This window comes from Engystomops pustulosus, chromosome 1 (genome assembly GCF_040894005.1).
Source record: "Engystomops pustulosus chromosome 1, aEngPut4.maternal, whole genome shotgun sequence".
Lineage (NCBI taxonomy): Eukaryota > Metazoa > Chordata > Amphibia > Anura > Leptodactylidae > Engystomops > Engystomops pustulosus.
Window position 1 is genome coordinate 289,324,629 of NC_092411.1, and position 14,548 is coordinate 289,339,176.

A 14,548-nucleotide genomic window follows, 5' to 3' on the forward strand; every position below is an offset into this window, starting at 1 on the left:
CACGTTCTATTAGGTGCAAACTGCTTGCGCAGGTATTTAAGTAGTGTCTGCGCCACATTAGTGTTGCACGCTACCGTATCGTGGCGCAGCTGTACTATTCTTCACACTACACAAATTTCTGCACTGAACATGGCACCAGATTTATTATGCAGAGTCTAACAGAAATGTGTTGCACGCCCATGTTAAAGGTGCACCAAAAAAAAGGTGCAGAAGAACATGCACCAAAAATCCTGTACCCGGTGCCCCCTGCACACTACACAGGCAACTGCACGTAGTACAGACTGCACTGTTCTTAGTAAATGTGCTGCACTGACTCCAGCAACACATGCTCCCCTGCTCCAAACGAGTATTTTTTTTACTCTGCCTTGAAAAAGTTAATGCGACCTCTGTTTTATACCATTTAGTTGCCATTATAGAATTTTTTTTTTTTTCACAAAGGAATAAGTATTTCTCAGAGAAATTGTTATTGTACATTAAATTAGCAGCAACCATGAAAAAAGTTACACAAATCAGGGAATGTCCAACCCAGAGAAACGTATCCTATGGCTGAACCCACAACTAGAATTTACTAAACTCGGCTCTATTACTGTAACATTTTTATTTACTCCCCTTTTTTCCTCAAAATAAAAAACCGGAAATTTTTTTCATATTATTATTCATATTCAAAGGTTAAGTCTTGTTTTATCTCTCTACAGCCTAACGAGTTCTCTGTGCTGCCCATTTGTACATTGTAATGAGGTCTCCCCTTTTAAGCTGAAAAACCCCAAATTCAGTAATCTGTCATATGTGTACAATATTCCATGTGTTGTCTGACCAGTGACCAGGATTGTTTTGGACCCAGGCGCCCTCATTCGACCGACCTGCCACAAAGCACTGCGCCTTCCGTCTGTGTGGATCAGAGACAGCGTCTCTGAGATGCCAGCCAAGGGTTTCACCCCTGCCTCGAGGGTGTGGGGGCGACGGTGCAGGAGGCTTCCTTTCCAATGCAGGCTCCACATGGGAACTGGCAGGCGCCAGAGCTGGAGCGGGGCGATGGTTACCTCTTCGGCCGCAGTAGGCCCTGGAGCTGGCTCAGGAGCAGGGGTCAGGGTCTCTTCTGGTGCAGTCGTCCTTGATACTAGCATAGTAATGGGAAGAGGCAGCAGGTACCGTCCGGGAAGAACATGTAGCTCCATCACCGACCGAGAATACGTCTGCATGACGGAGGCCTGGGTCATGCCTCGATGCAGCCGATGTCCCACGAAGGGTCGTCGGAATGACAGAGCAGAGACCACGATCACTGTCTCGAGGGCTTCGAGGAACTCCGGTTCCTCAACGGGAGGTAGAGGTCTGGGACCCGGCATGCTGCCGATAATATACACCAAAATTCTGGCCCTTGATTATGGTGGGACAGGAAGCTTTCTTCACACAAGAGGGCAGAGTCAAAGTCCCTCCTACTAGGAGTTGTCACAGGCTTTATTTCCTCCTGCAGCACAGAGAAAGCAGGCGGGGTTCGGGCCATTTGGGCAAGGGCGGAGCTCAGCAAACAGCCTCGGTGTCCCGCCAGTGAGGATTTTGGCGGGCCGAGGCTCCCTGCTGCACCACACAGACTTCCAGAGGTTAACGCTTTGGGCACTGCAGCACCAGATGTAGCAAAGCCGACATAGTTCTTTTGCAGGGATTAACCTCGCGGGTGCTAGAGAATCACTTGACAGATGAAATAACACAGTTTATGTTGTGTATCACAATCAATTGGGCCTTAACCCAGATAGCAGCAGGGTTAGGCAGCACAGTCTTTTCGTGAGTGCCAATCAACTTTTATTCTTTTGCCTATGACCATGTGCTCCCTCTGCACAGGGGTTTTATACTCCCCCTGGTCAGGTGGTAGCACCTCTCCAATCACAGTCCAGTTTACAATGCAGCCACATAATTGGATAACATCTTACATCCATTTAACTATTGCCTTTCCAGGCAGAGGCTACAGCTGCAATTTCATAATCTCCCAGTGCTAGAAACTTACTAGAGGGTTCATGACTCCCTAAGACAGCTCCTAACCTGGAGGCGGCGCTATTCGCAACTACCAGCCTGCCCATACTTTGGCAGTAGTGTTGCACTATCTTTCCGCTGGATGTGGTGTGTAGGTACATCATTGATGAACTGTGAGCAGTGTACTTACCCCATTTGGGGAACTTATATATTTTTATTATTGAGACAGCTTGAAATATTCAACTTATATGAATATTATAAGATATATGAAAATAATATCAATTCTGTAGAAATATAAAGAAATCCTGTTACTGTAAGGATAATTCAGGCCGCAATCTGCTGGGAGAAGGTCCAGGGTGATGTGTGATGCTCCTATCAGCGCTATATTGTATATAAGGAGAGGCAATGCCCCTGCAGATGCTGCTGTGTGCTGCCGTCTCTGAGCTCATGTGTTACCTGCTCACCTCCTCTCACCAGTCCTGTATAGTGACGGACATATTGATAAGTCCTGGAGCTTCATCCCACTGCTGTAATGTTATATTCTATATCACTGTGTTATTGGTGACTCTGACCATATCTGAGGATTCTGCAGCAGTTTGTAATCTTAAGGCTAGAGAAACAGATCTTGTTCATGATAAATATTACCAGGATGGAGACATCATCATTAGAGATGAGCGAACATACTCGTCCGAGCTTGATGCTCGTTCGAGCATTAGCGTACTCGAAACTGCTCGTTGCTCGGACGAATACTTCGCCCGCTCGAGAAAATGGCAGCTCCCGCCGTTTTGCTTTTTGGCGGCCAGAAACAGAGCCAATCACAAGCCAGGAGACTCTGCACTCCACCCAGCATGACGTGGTACCCTTACACGTCGATAGCAGTGGTTGGCTGGCCAGATCAGGTGACCCTGGAATAGACTAGCCCCTGCCCGCGCTGCTCGGATCATTCTGTGTCTGGATGCCGCTAGGGAGAGAGCTGCTGCTGGTCAGGGAAAGCGTTAGGCTGTTCTATTAGAATAGTGTTAGGCAGGAGTGATTCTACAAGAACCCAACAGCCCTTCTTAGGGCTACAATAACGTTATACATTTTTTTTTTATTTGCTTGTGGCTGGTCTTGCTGGCACTAGTAGTGCAGCTAGTACCATATTGTGAGGAATTTGCAGGGAGACTTGCTACCGTTGTGTTTAGCTCTTAGTGACACGCATATCCACCTCAAACACCGAAGTGGGACAATTTATTAGGGGTTTGAATAGAATTAGGCAGAGTCTGCTGATTTTTTTTTTTTTTACCTTTATTTCATTTTATAGCTCAAACTCATCTTGCAAAGCAGTGTGCTTTCATTGTAGGCTACAAAATAGCCATAGGAGAACCCCAACGACTTACTTAGGCCTACAATAGCGTTATATTTTCCTTTTTTTTGTTTGCTTGTGGCTGGGCTTGCTGGCATTAGTAGTGCAGCGAGTACCATATTGTGAGGAATTTGCTGGGAGACCTGCGACCGTTGTGCTTAGCTGTTAGTGACACGCATATCCACCTCAAACACCGAAGTGGGACAATTTATTAGGGGTTTGATTAGAATTAGGCAGAGTCTGCTGATTTTTTTTTTTTTTTTTACCTTTATTTCATTTTATAGCTCAAAGTCATCAGGCACAGCACAAAATCCAGTTGTGTGCTGTCAGTGTAGGTTAGAAACTAGCCATAGCAATAGGATAGCATTGTTTTGTTAAAAAAAATAAATAAATAAAAAAAAATAAACACAAAAAAAAAAAAAATTTAAAAGTTTACACTTTAATTTGGACAATGTTTAACCCGAGGGCTAGGGGTAGAGGACGAGGGCGTGGACGTGGGCGTCCAACTACTGCAGGGGTCAGAGGCCGTGGTCCTGGGCGGGGTGAGACACCACCTGCTGATGAGGGAGCAGGGGAATGCCGCAGAGCTACACTCCCTAGGTTCATCATGTCTCAAGTTACTGGGACTCGTGGTAGAGCACTGTTGAGGCCAGAACAGTGCGAACAGGTGATATCGTGGATTGCGGACAATGCTTCTAGCCATTTGTCCACCAGTCAGTCTTCCACGCAGTCCACCCATGTCACCGAAATCAGCACTCCTCCAGCTCCTCCACCTCAGCCTCCTTCCCCCCAGTCTGCCCCCTCCCAGCAAAATTTGGCATTTGAACCGGCATACTCTGAGGAACTGTTTTCTGGACCCTTCCCACAGTCACAAACCACTTGTCCGGTTGCTGCTGAGCAATTTTCCGATGCCCAGGTTTTCCACCAGTGGCAGTCTGTGGGTGATGATGACATTATTGACGTAGTGGAAGAAGTGTGTAAAGAGGTGTCGGACGATGAGGAGACACGGTTGTCAGACAGTGGTGAAGTTGTTGTCAGGCCAGGAAGTCCGAGGGGGGAGCAGACTGAGGGATCGGAGGATGATGAGGTGACAGACCCAAGCTGGGTTGATAGGCCGGGTGAACACAGTGCTTCTGAGACGGAGGCGAGTCCTATAGCAGAACAGGTTGGAAGAGGCAGTGGTGGGGCCAGACGGAGAGGCATGGCCAGAGCTGGTGCATCAGCGCCAAATGTTGCCCGTTGTAACGATCTGGGTCTGGTTTTGGAGTCTAAGTGTTGTAACTTACTTAAGTTATTGCAGGCAGGAATCGTAGTCAGGAAGGCCAGAGGTCGGAACACAGGAGAGGCTTAGCAGTACAGAGGAGCAGGCAGGTATCGTAGTCAGGAGGAAGCCAGAGGTCGTAGCACAGAAGATCAGCGTCAGTATTGAGGGAGCAGGCAAGTATCGTAGTCAGGTGGAAGCCAGTGGTCGTTGCACAATAGAGGAGTCAATCGCAGGAGAGAAGGAGACAAGCTAGACTAGAGGCTGGAAGCACAATAATCTTGCAAGGATGTATGGGCAAGGCTGGGTTTAAATAGGAAGTCCAATCTAGGAAGGGGTGGAGCAAGGCCAGGAAAACAGGAACTAGGAACAGGAAAGTCAAAAACTAGGCCAAGGATCAGCACTGGAGCTGTCCAGCTTGTTGCTTAGCTCAGTTGGTAGAGCTGCAGCCTGGGACAGCGGAGTCCGCCGGTTCAAGTCCTGACAGTAGTCCCCTCCTTTCAGGATGGCCTCTGGACATCCTAGGGGCTGGCTTTTCTGGATGTCTCTGATGAAAAGCTTTTGTTAGTCTAGGGGCATGAACATTATTTTCTGGCTCCCAAGAATTTTCTTCTGGTCCATACCCCTTCCATTGCACTAGATACTGCAAACGACCTCTTGAAATTTTAGAGTCCAGGATTTTATCCACAACATATTCCTCTTCCCCTTGGATCTTTATTGGTGCAGGAGGTGGTTGATTTCGTCCTGGAAAGGGGTTTTCAATGAATGGTTTAAGTAATGATACATGGAACACAGGATGTATTTTCAGACTTTTGGGGAGTTTCAAACGGAAGGCAACTTGGTTAATTTGAGCAGAAACTTGGAAAGGTCCAATGAATTTCTGGCCCAATTTGGGAGAAGGAACATGCGTTTTCAGATTTTTAGTAGATAACCAAACCTTATCACCTACATTTATGGTAGGAGGAGTCTTGCGATGTTTATCTGCCGCCTTTTTGTAGTTTTCTTGGGCTTCCTGTAACATTTCAATTAGTTTTTTCTGAGTTTCATGTAATGCTGTTAGTCTGACAGTAACTGCAGGAGTAGATGTAGAAGATGGAAGGTTAGGAATAAACACAGGATGTAAGCCAAAGTTAGCATAAAATGGGCTTTCAGATGTAGAACTATGTTTGGAATTGTTGTAAGCAAATTCTGCTGTTGGTAAATAGTCCACCCAATCATCTTGAAGATACGAAATAAAGCAGCGGAGATATTGTTCCAGAGTTTGGTTAGTCCTTTCAGTCTGGCCGTTTGACTGAGGATGAAAAGCAGAAGATAAATTAACTTTGATTCCTAAGGCTGTACAAAAATTCTTCCAAAATCTGGATGTGAACTGCACACCTCTATCTGAGATTACATCGTCTGGTATACCGTGCAGCCTAAAAATCTCCTTTATCATTAATTCTGCAGTTTGTTCAGCAGTCGGGATTCGTTTGGTTGGTATAAAATGGGCCATTTTTGTGAGTCGGTCCACAACAACAAGGATGGTGGTCATTTCTTTAGAAGGAGGAAGATCCACAATAAAATCCATGGAAATTGATCCCCAAGGCCTGGATGGAACTTGCAGTGTTTGAAGAAGACCTAGAGGGGGAGAACGTGGAGTCTTGTTTCGTGCACATGTTAAACAAGATGAAACATACTTCTTAACATCATTTTTACAATTGGGCCACCAAAATGAACGAAGCAACAGTTCATGAGTTTTCATAACTCCTAGATGCCCTGCAAGTTTTGAATCATGGATCAGCTTTAAGACTTCAAGTCGAGCAGATTCAGGGATATATAGTCTGTTGTCCTGCTTCCAGAACCCCTCTTTGAAGGAAAGATTCACATCCTGAGAAGGGTGATTGAGAAATGAGTCATTCTGATATCCATCTTTGATCTTTGTTAAAAGCTCTTTGGAGTCAAGTATTCCTACAAAATTTTTGGAAGATAAGATGGTTGATTCTGTCTTAGACCCCTCCTTGGGTTCATCAAGAATCCTAGATAAGGCATCAGCCTTGCCATTCCTTGAGCCTGGTCGATAAGAAATAATGAAATTAAATCTAGAGAAAAATAAGGCCCACCGTGCTGGTCTTGCAGATAATCTCCTGGTAGTACGAATAAATTCTAAATTCCTGTGATCCGTTAGGACAATTACAGGATGATTTGCACCTTCCAAAAGATGTCTCCATTCAGAAAAGGCAATTTTAATGGCCAACAGTTCTTTATTTCCAATGTCATAGTTCCTTTCTGCAGCTGACATGGTATAGGAAAGAAAGGCACATGGATGAAGTTGCATCTTGTCACCAACTCGTTGAGACAGAACAGCTCCCACAGCAGCCTCTGAGGCATCTACCTCCACAACAAATGGCAATTCAGGATTTGGATGTACCAGTATGGGTGCAGAAGTAAAAAGAGTTTTTAATTTATCAAAAGCCCCCTGTGCCTCTGGAGACCACAAAAATGCTTCGGTTTTCTTTGTGAGTGAAGTGATTGGAAAAATTACCTTAGAAAAGTCCTTTATGAATCTCCTGTAAAAATTTGCAAAGCCAACAAACCTCTGAATATCTTTAACATTTTTGGGGACAGGCCAATCCACAACAGCTTTGATTTTACCAGGATCCATACATAGGCCTTCAGGAGATATGATATGTCCCAGAAATTGGATTCTGGTTTGTTCAAATTCACACTTCTCTAATTTAATATAAAGATGATTCTCCCGTAAACGTTCCAAGACTAACATAACATGTCTGCGGTGTTCCTGCAAGGTGTCAGAAAATATTAGAATGTCATCAAGATATATCACAACAAATTGATCCAAGAAGTCTCGAAACACATCATTTATAAAATGCTGGAAGGTGGCTGGGGCATTGCATAAGCCAAATGGCATAACCAGGTATTCAAAATGTCCATATCTTGTTCTGAAGGCTGTCTTCCACTCATCCCCTGGACGAACACGTATGAGATTGTATGCCCCTCTTAAATCAAGTTTGGTAAATATCTTGGCACAGCGCAGTCTTTCCAGTAACTCAGGAATCAGGGGAAGAGGGTAACAATTTTTAATAGTAATCTTATTTAATTCTCTGTAGTCGATACATGGCCGCAAGGATGAGTCTTTCTTTTCTACAAAGAACAAGGGTGCACCAGCTGGGGAGGAAGATGGACGAATAAAGCCTTTCTTTAAATTTTCATCAATGTATTCTCTGAGTACTTTTAATTCTGGTTCAGAGAGACTGTAAATTCGCCCAAAAGGAATAGCCGCTCCAGGAAGCAACTCAATAGGACAATCATAAGGGCAATGAGGAGGTAGCAGCTTTTTTCTTGCTGCAGACATCATTGAATTGTTGGTACTGAGGTGGCAACATGTCCTTTTGAAGAGAAATCTCAGAGACTTGCATTTGCTTTTGGATAAACAGATTCATATGACAATTGTCCTTGCAGTATTTAGATGGAAAGGTAACCGACCTTGATTCCCAGTTGATAAAAGGATTATGTATAGCAAACCATGGAATTCCTAGAATGACTGGAAACTTGGGAGAAGAAATCAGATGAAAATTCATAGTTTCATGATGATCAGGTTCAATACAAATTCCAAGATCAATTGTCTCCTCAGTTACAGGCCCAGATGATAAAGGTGATCCATCAACTGTTTCCATTTCGATTGGAATGGATTTAGGCCTACGTGCAATGTTATGGTCAAGTGCAAACTGTAAGTCCATAAAATTACCCCCTGCACCAGAATCCAACATAGCAGAACATTGTAACGTACGGCTCCCAATGGTGATTTGTATAGGAATGACAAAATGAGATGAATTAACTATGTCTTGAGTTACAGAGGAGATAGACTGAGGAGCAGAATCTCGTAGTGTAGAAAGTTCAACATTGTTTACTGACTTCCCACTTATGCAGACTACAGTCCTTTGGAACTTATTTGGACAGTGGATGGCATAATGTCCCGATTCTCCACAATAAAGACAAAGATTTTCAGTACGGCGCTTTTCTTTCTCAACCGCAGTAAGAGGTTTGCGGATTACATCAATCTGCATAGGTTCAGGTGTTGTTTCAGTCTTTTGTTGTGTAGATTGGCTGAAAGAGTAGGTCGGATTGTTTCCAAAGATTCTCAACTTTTCATTCCTACGTTCTGTAAGTCTCTGATCAATTCGGATACAGAGTTTAACAAATTCCTCAAAACTATCAGGGGCCTCCACTCTGGCAAGCTCATCTTTCACTTGTTCTGATAACCCTCGTCGAAATTGACTCTTCTGGGCTGGTAAATCCCATTTGGTGTCAGCTACCCAGCGACGAAATTCTGCCATATATTCAGCAACAGAGCGTCGTCCTTGACGCAGATTATGTAATTTGTTTTCAGCAGTGGCACAACGATTAGGGTCATCAAAAACTTGATCCATGGCTTTGGTAAAAGTTTCCAAGTCATTGAGGAGGTCACTGTTCTTTTCCACATAAGGCGAGGCCCATGCAAGAGCTTCATCTGTCAGGAGATTGATTATAAACAATACTTTTTTCTTATCTGTGATGAAAGGTGCAGGTTGCATTTGAAAAAATATGCGGCATTGATTTAAGAAACCTCTGTAATGGTGACGTTCTCCATTGAACTTTGATGGCAGGGGCATGCGGCATGAATCTGCGCCTTGGCTGTGCATAGCCAGAATTTGCCTTTGTAATTCAATTATTTCTGTTTGTTGATCCATTACCACAGTTTGCAACTTAGAGAATTTTTCCTGATAAGTAGCACCAAAATCTTGTAGCTCAGCCACCTGTTGTCTCAGAGTGGTCACAACAGACTCCATGGTAGGCAAGATTATTCTGTAACGATCTGGGTCTGGTTTTGGAGTCTAAGTGTTGTAACTTACTTAAGTTATTGCAGGCAGGAATCGTAGTCAGGAAGGCCAGAGGTCGGAACACAGGAGAGGCTTAGCAGTACAGAGGAGCAGGCAGGTATTGTAGTCAGGAGGAAGCCAGAGGTCGTAGCACAGAAGATCAGCGTCAGTATTGAGGGAGCAGGCAAGTATCGTAGTCAGGTGGAAGCCAGTGGTCGTTGCACAATAGAGGAGTCAATCGCAGGAGAGAAGGAGACAAGCTAGACTAGAGGCTGGAAGCACAATAATCTTGCAAGGATGTATGGGCAAGGCTGGGTTTAAATAGGAAGTCCAATCTAGGAAGGGGTGGAGCAAGGCCAGGAAAACAGGAACTAGGAACAGGAAAGTCAAAAACTAGGCCAAGGATCAGCACTGGAGCTGTCCAGCTTGTTGCTTAGCTCAGTTGGTAGAGCTGCAGCCTGGGACAGTGGAGTCCGCCGGTTCAAGTCCTGACACCCGTAGTCAAGCTCCCGTGGCAAGGGCTAGATTTTCAGAAGTCTGGAGGTCCTTTAAAGAAACACCGGATGACCGACGGACTGTGGTGTGCAACCTTTGCCAAACCAGGATCAGCAGGGGTTCCACCACTACTAGCTTAACTACCACCAGTATGCGCAGGCATATGAATGCTAAACACCCCACTCAATGGGGCCAAGACCGTTCACCTCCGGTCGGGCACTCCACTGCTCCTTCCCCTGTGTCATCTGCTAGTCAGCCCTCTGCCCAGGACCACGGCCCAAACACCTCCCGTGCGAAAACCCCATCTTCGCCTCCACGATCCTCCACAGCATCCATCAGCGTTCAGCTCTCCATACCCCAGACGCTGGAGCGCAAAAGGAAGTATATCGCAACCCACCCACACGCCCAAGCCCTCAACGTCCACATCTCCAAGTTGCTTAGCCTGGAGATGATGCCCTATAGGCTGGTAGAGACCGAGGCCTTTCGAAACCTCATGGCGGCGGCCGCCCCTCGGTATTCGGTCCCCAGCCGCCACTACTTTTCCCGATGTGCCGTCCCAGCCCTGCACAAGCACGTGTCAGAGAACATCATCCGTGCCCTGACCAACGCCGTTTCTGACAAGGTCCACCTGACCACGGACACGTGGACGAGTGCTGCCGGGCAGGGCCACTATATATCGCTTACGGCACATTGGGTTAACTTGGTGGAGGCTGGGACCGAGTCTGACCCTGGGGCTGCTCATATACTGCCGACGCCGAGGATTGCGGGGCCTACCTCGGTCCAGGTCTCAAAGGCCTACTATGCCTCCTCCTCCTCCTACCCCTCTTCCACCTCCTCCTCCTCCGAATTACCATCCGTGGGCATGGCGCCATCAGTCGGTAGCTCTAGGCACAGCAGCAGTGCCATCGCTAAGCGACAGCAGGCGGTGCTCAAACTGCTGAGCCTAGGCGATAAAAGGCACACCGCCCAAGAGCTATTACAGGGCATCACGGCGCAGACTGATCTGTGGCTGGCACCGCTGAACCTGAAGCCAGGCATGGTTGTGTGTGACAACGGCCGTAACCTGGTGGCGGCTCTGCAACTCGGCAGACTGACACATGTGCCATGCCTGGCCCATGTGTTAAATCTCATAGTTCAGCGTTTCCTCAAGACATACCCCAATCTGTCTGATTTGCTCACGAAGGTGCGCCGCATCTGTGCACATTTCAGGAAGTCCAGCACAGATGCCGCCACTCTCAGGGCAGCGCAGCGCCGCCTCCAACTGCCCGCTCACCGACTGTTGTGCGACGTGCCCACGAGGTGGAATTCAACATTAACCATGTTATCCAGAGTTTACCAGCAGCGCAGAGCGATTGTAGACTGCCAGATGTCAACTTCCACCAGAACTGGTAGTCAGGTCAGTCAGCTTCCTCAAGTCTACAATGAGGAGTGGACGTGGATGTCTGATATCTGTCAGGTGCTGAGTAACTTTGAGGAGTCAACACAGATGGTCAGTGGCAATGCCGCCATCATCAGCCTCACCATCCCGCTGCTAGGCCTGTTGAAAAACTCTCTGGTCAGCATGAAGTCGGAAGCTTTGCGCTCGTCACAAGAGAGGGGGGAAGAAGATTCCCTTGTTGATAGCCAAAGCACCCTTAGGTCTGTTTCTCAGCGCATATCGGAGGAGGTGGAGGAGGATGAGGAGGAAGAGGAGGAGAATTTTGGCGAGACAGAAGAGGGGATCATTGTTCAGTCCTTCACTGTTCAGCGTGTATGGTCAGAAGAAGAGGAGTTGGAGGAGTTGGAGGAGGAGGAAATGGGCAGTCAGGCCAGTGAGGGGAGTGAATTCTTGCGCGTTGGGACTCTGGCGCATATGGCAGATTTCATGCTAGGCTGCCTATCCCGTGACCCTCGCGTTCAAAGAATTTATTCCAGCAGCGATTACTGGGTATTCACTCTCCTGGACCCACGGTACAAGCAAAATCTTTCCACTCTCATCCCTGGAGAGGAAAGGAGTGTGAGAATGCATGAATACCAGCAGGCCCTGGTGCACAAGCTGAAACAGTATTTCCCTTCTGACAGCGCTAGCGGCAGAGGGCGTACTTCTGCGGGACAAGTAGCGAGGGAGAGTAGGCGAGCAGGCAGCTTTTCCAGCACTGGCAGGGGTACGCTTTACAAGGCCTTTGCCAGTTTTATGTCACCCCAGCAAGACACTGTCACCTGTCCCCAGTCTCGGCAGAGTAGGGCTGATCTTTACAGAAAGATGGTGAGGGAGTACGTAGCTGACCATACCATCGTCCTAAATGATCACACAGCTCCCTACAACTACTGGGTTTCAAAGCTGGACATGTGGCACGAACTGGCGCTGTACGCCTTGGAGGTTCTTGCCTGCCCTGCCGCTAGCGTGTTGTACGAGCGGGTTTTCAGTGCAGCTGGTGGCATCATCACCGATAAGCGTACACGCCTGTCGACTGACAGCGCTGACAGGCTGACGATTATCAAGATGAATAAAGCCTGGATTTCTCCGGATTTTCATTCTCCACCAGGTGAAAGAAGCTCAACCTGAATAATGTATGCACTCCTCCTCCTCATTGTCCTCCTTCTCCTCCTCTTTGTACACTAAAGCAGAGGAAACTGGCTATTTTTTGCCAGGGCCAACTGGCTTTAGCTATAGTACTCTATGTATTTAATTTTTCTGGAGGGCCACCTACCCGGTCCTCTGTTTTAAGCAATTTTTGGGAGTGCCACATACAGGCACTCAATCTATTTAATTTTTCTGGAGGACCACCTACCTGCTCCTCTGGTTTGAAAACTTTTTTGGACTGCCACATACAGGCACTATCCAAATTAAATTGTCTCCATAGCAGCCTCCACATGTCGTCTTTTTAGCTGGCTCCACACGTTGTCTCCATTGCTACCTCCACACGTCATCGCCATAGCTGCCTCCAAAAGTCGTCCATATAGCTGCCTCCATACATGGTCCCCTTATCAAACGAGCTGTGTCAGGCAGAATTTTGGGTTGTTTTCATGGATTCCACATCAAACTTGTTAACTTTGTCGCCACCCTGCTGTGTAATCCACAAAATATACTGGCAAACTTTTATCATTTACCGATATTATTTCAGCGCTTCTTGCGCATCTGTTTACATTCCCCTCACCCGCCATATCCCAAACTTATAAGAACGCTACTACACTTGATCTTATACAAAAGGTTCTTAGAAGTGCTGTTTGGGGAGTAGCCTAGAGACAGGGGCTTGGATTGGCGAAAGCTCGCCTGGCAGCGGAGCGCCAGCTCCATCCCAAGATCCAACTAACATAGTTTTAACTGCTCACCTTTAATCTACTACTAGTTCACTGCCTCCATACATGGTCCCCTTATCAAACGAGCTGTGTCATGCAGAATTTTGGGTTGTTTTCATGGATTCCACATCAAACTTGTTAACTTTGTCGCCACCCTGCTGTGTAATCCACAAAATATACTGGCAAACTTTTATCATTTACCGATATTATTTCAGCGCTTCTTGCGCATCTGTTTACATTCCCCTCACCCGCCATATCCCAAACTTATAAGAACGCTACTACACTTGATCTTATACAAAAGGTTCTTAGAAGTGCTGTTTGGGGAGTAGCCTAGAGACAGGGGCTTGGATTGGCGAAAGCTCGCCTGGAAGCGGAGCGCCAGCTCCATCCCAAGATCCAACTAACATAGTTTTAACTGCAGCACCTTTAATCTACTACTAGTTCACTGCCTCCATACATGGTCCCCTTATCAAACGAGCTGTGTCAGGCAAAATTTTCAGGTGTTTCACCAGATACATAGTGGAACTTGGCCCATCTGTCGCCGCCATGCTGGAGACCTGAAGTTGCAATCATAGCAGCGCAATATGGATGCCCCATAATGTCGCTCTTAATCATGGAACCATTTCCGTAAAAACAATTAAAAATAGAACCACTATGCTATTCCATTATTCCTAGGTGAAATATTCAAACGACCCGGCCTGCTTTGAAAATTATAATTTTTTAAAAGTAAACGCTTCTGGCCCCCAGGCCCATTTTGGGTGGGGAGGAGCCGAGAGACAGGGGCTTGGACAGGCAACAGCTCGCCTGCCAGCGGACCGCCAGCTCCATCCCAAGATTAGGCAGCCTCAGAGGCATCCATGCATGCTGCCCCTGCTGTTTCCTGTCCATTTCGCCTCCACGATCCTCCACAGCGTCCACCAATGTCTCCATGTGCAACTTTCAACTGTCTATACCCCAGACGCTGGAGCATGAGAGTATATGCAGCACATCATCCCCTTATCAAACGAGCTGTGTCAGGCAGAATTTTCAGGTGTTTCACCAGATACATAGTGGAACTCGGCCCATCTGTCACCATGCTGGAGACCTGAAATTTCAATCATAGAAGCAATATGGATGCCCCAGTAGTCACTCTTAATCATGGAAGTCGTCTCCATGGCTGCCTCCCCATGTCGTCCCTTTATCAAAAGAGTTGTGTCAGGCTAATTTTTCGGGTGTTTCACCAGATACGTTATGGAACTTGGTCACTATGTCGCCACCATGCTGTATTATCGACTAAATATACCGTCAACCTTTTGTTCACATAGGAAATCATTTCAGCGCTTCTTGCTCACCTCCTTTGGTGAAACCTGA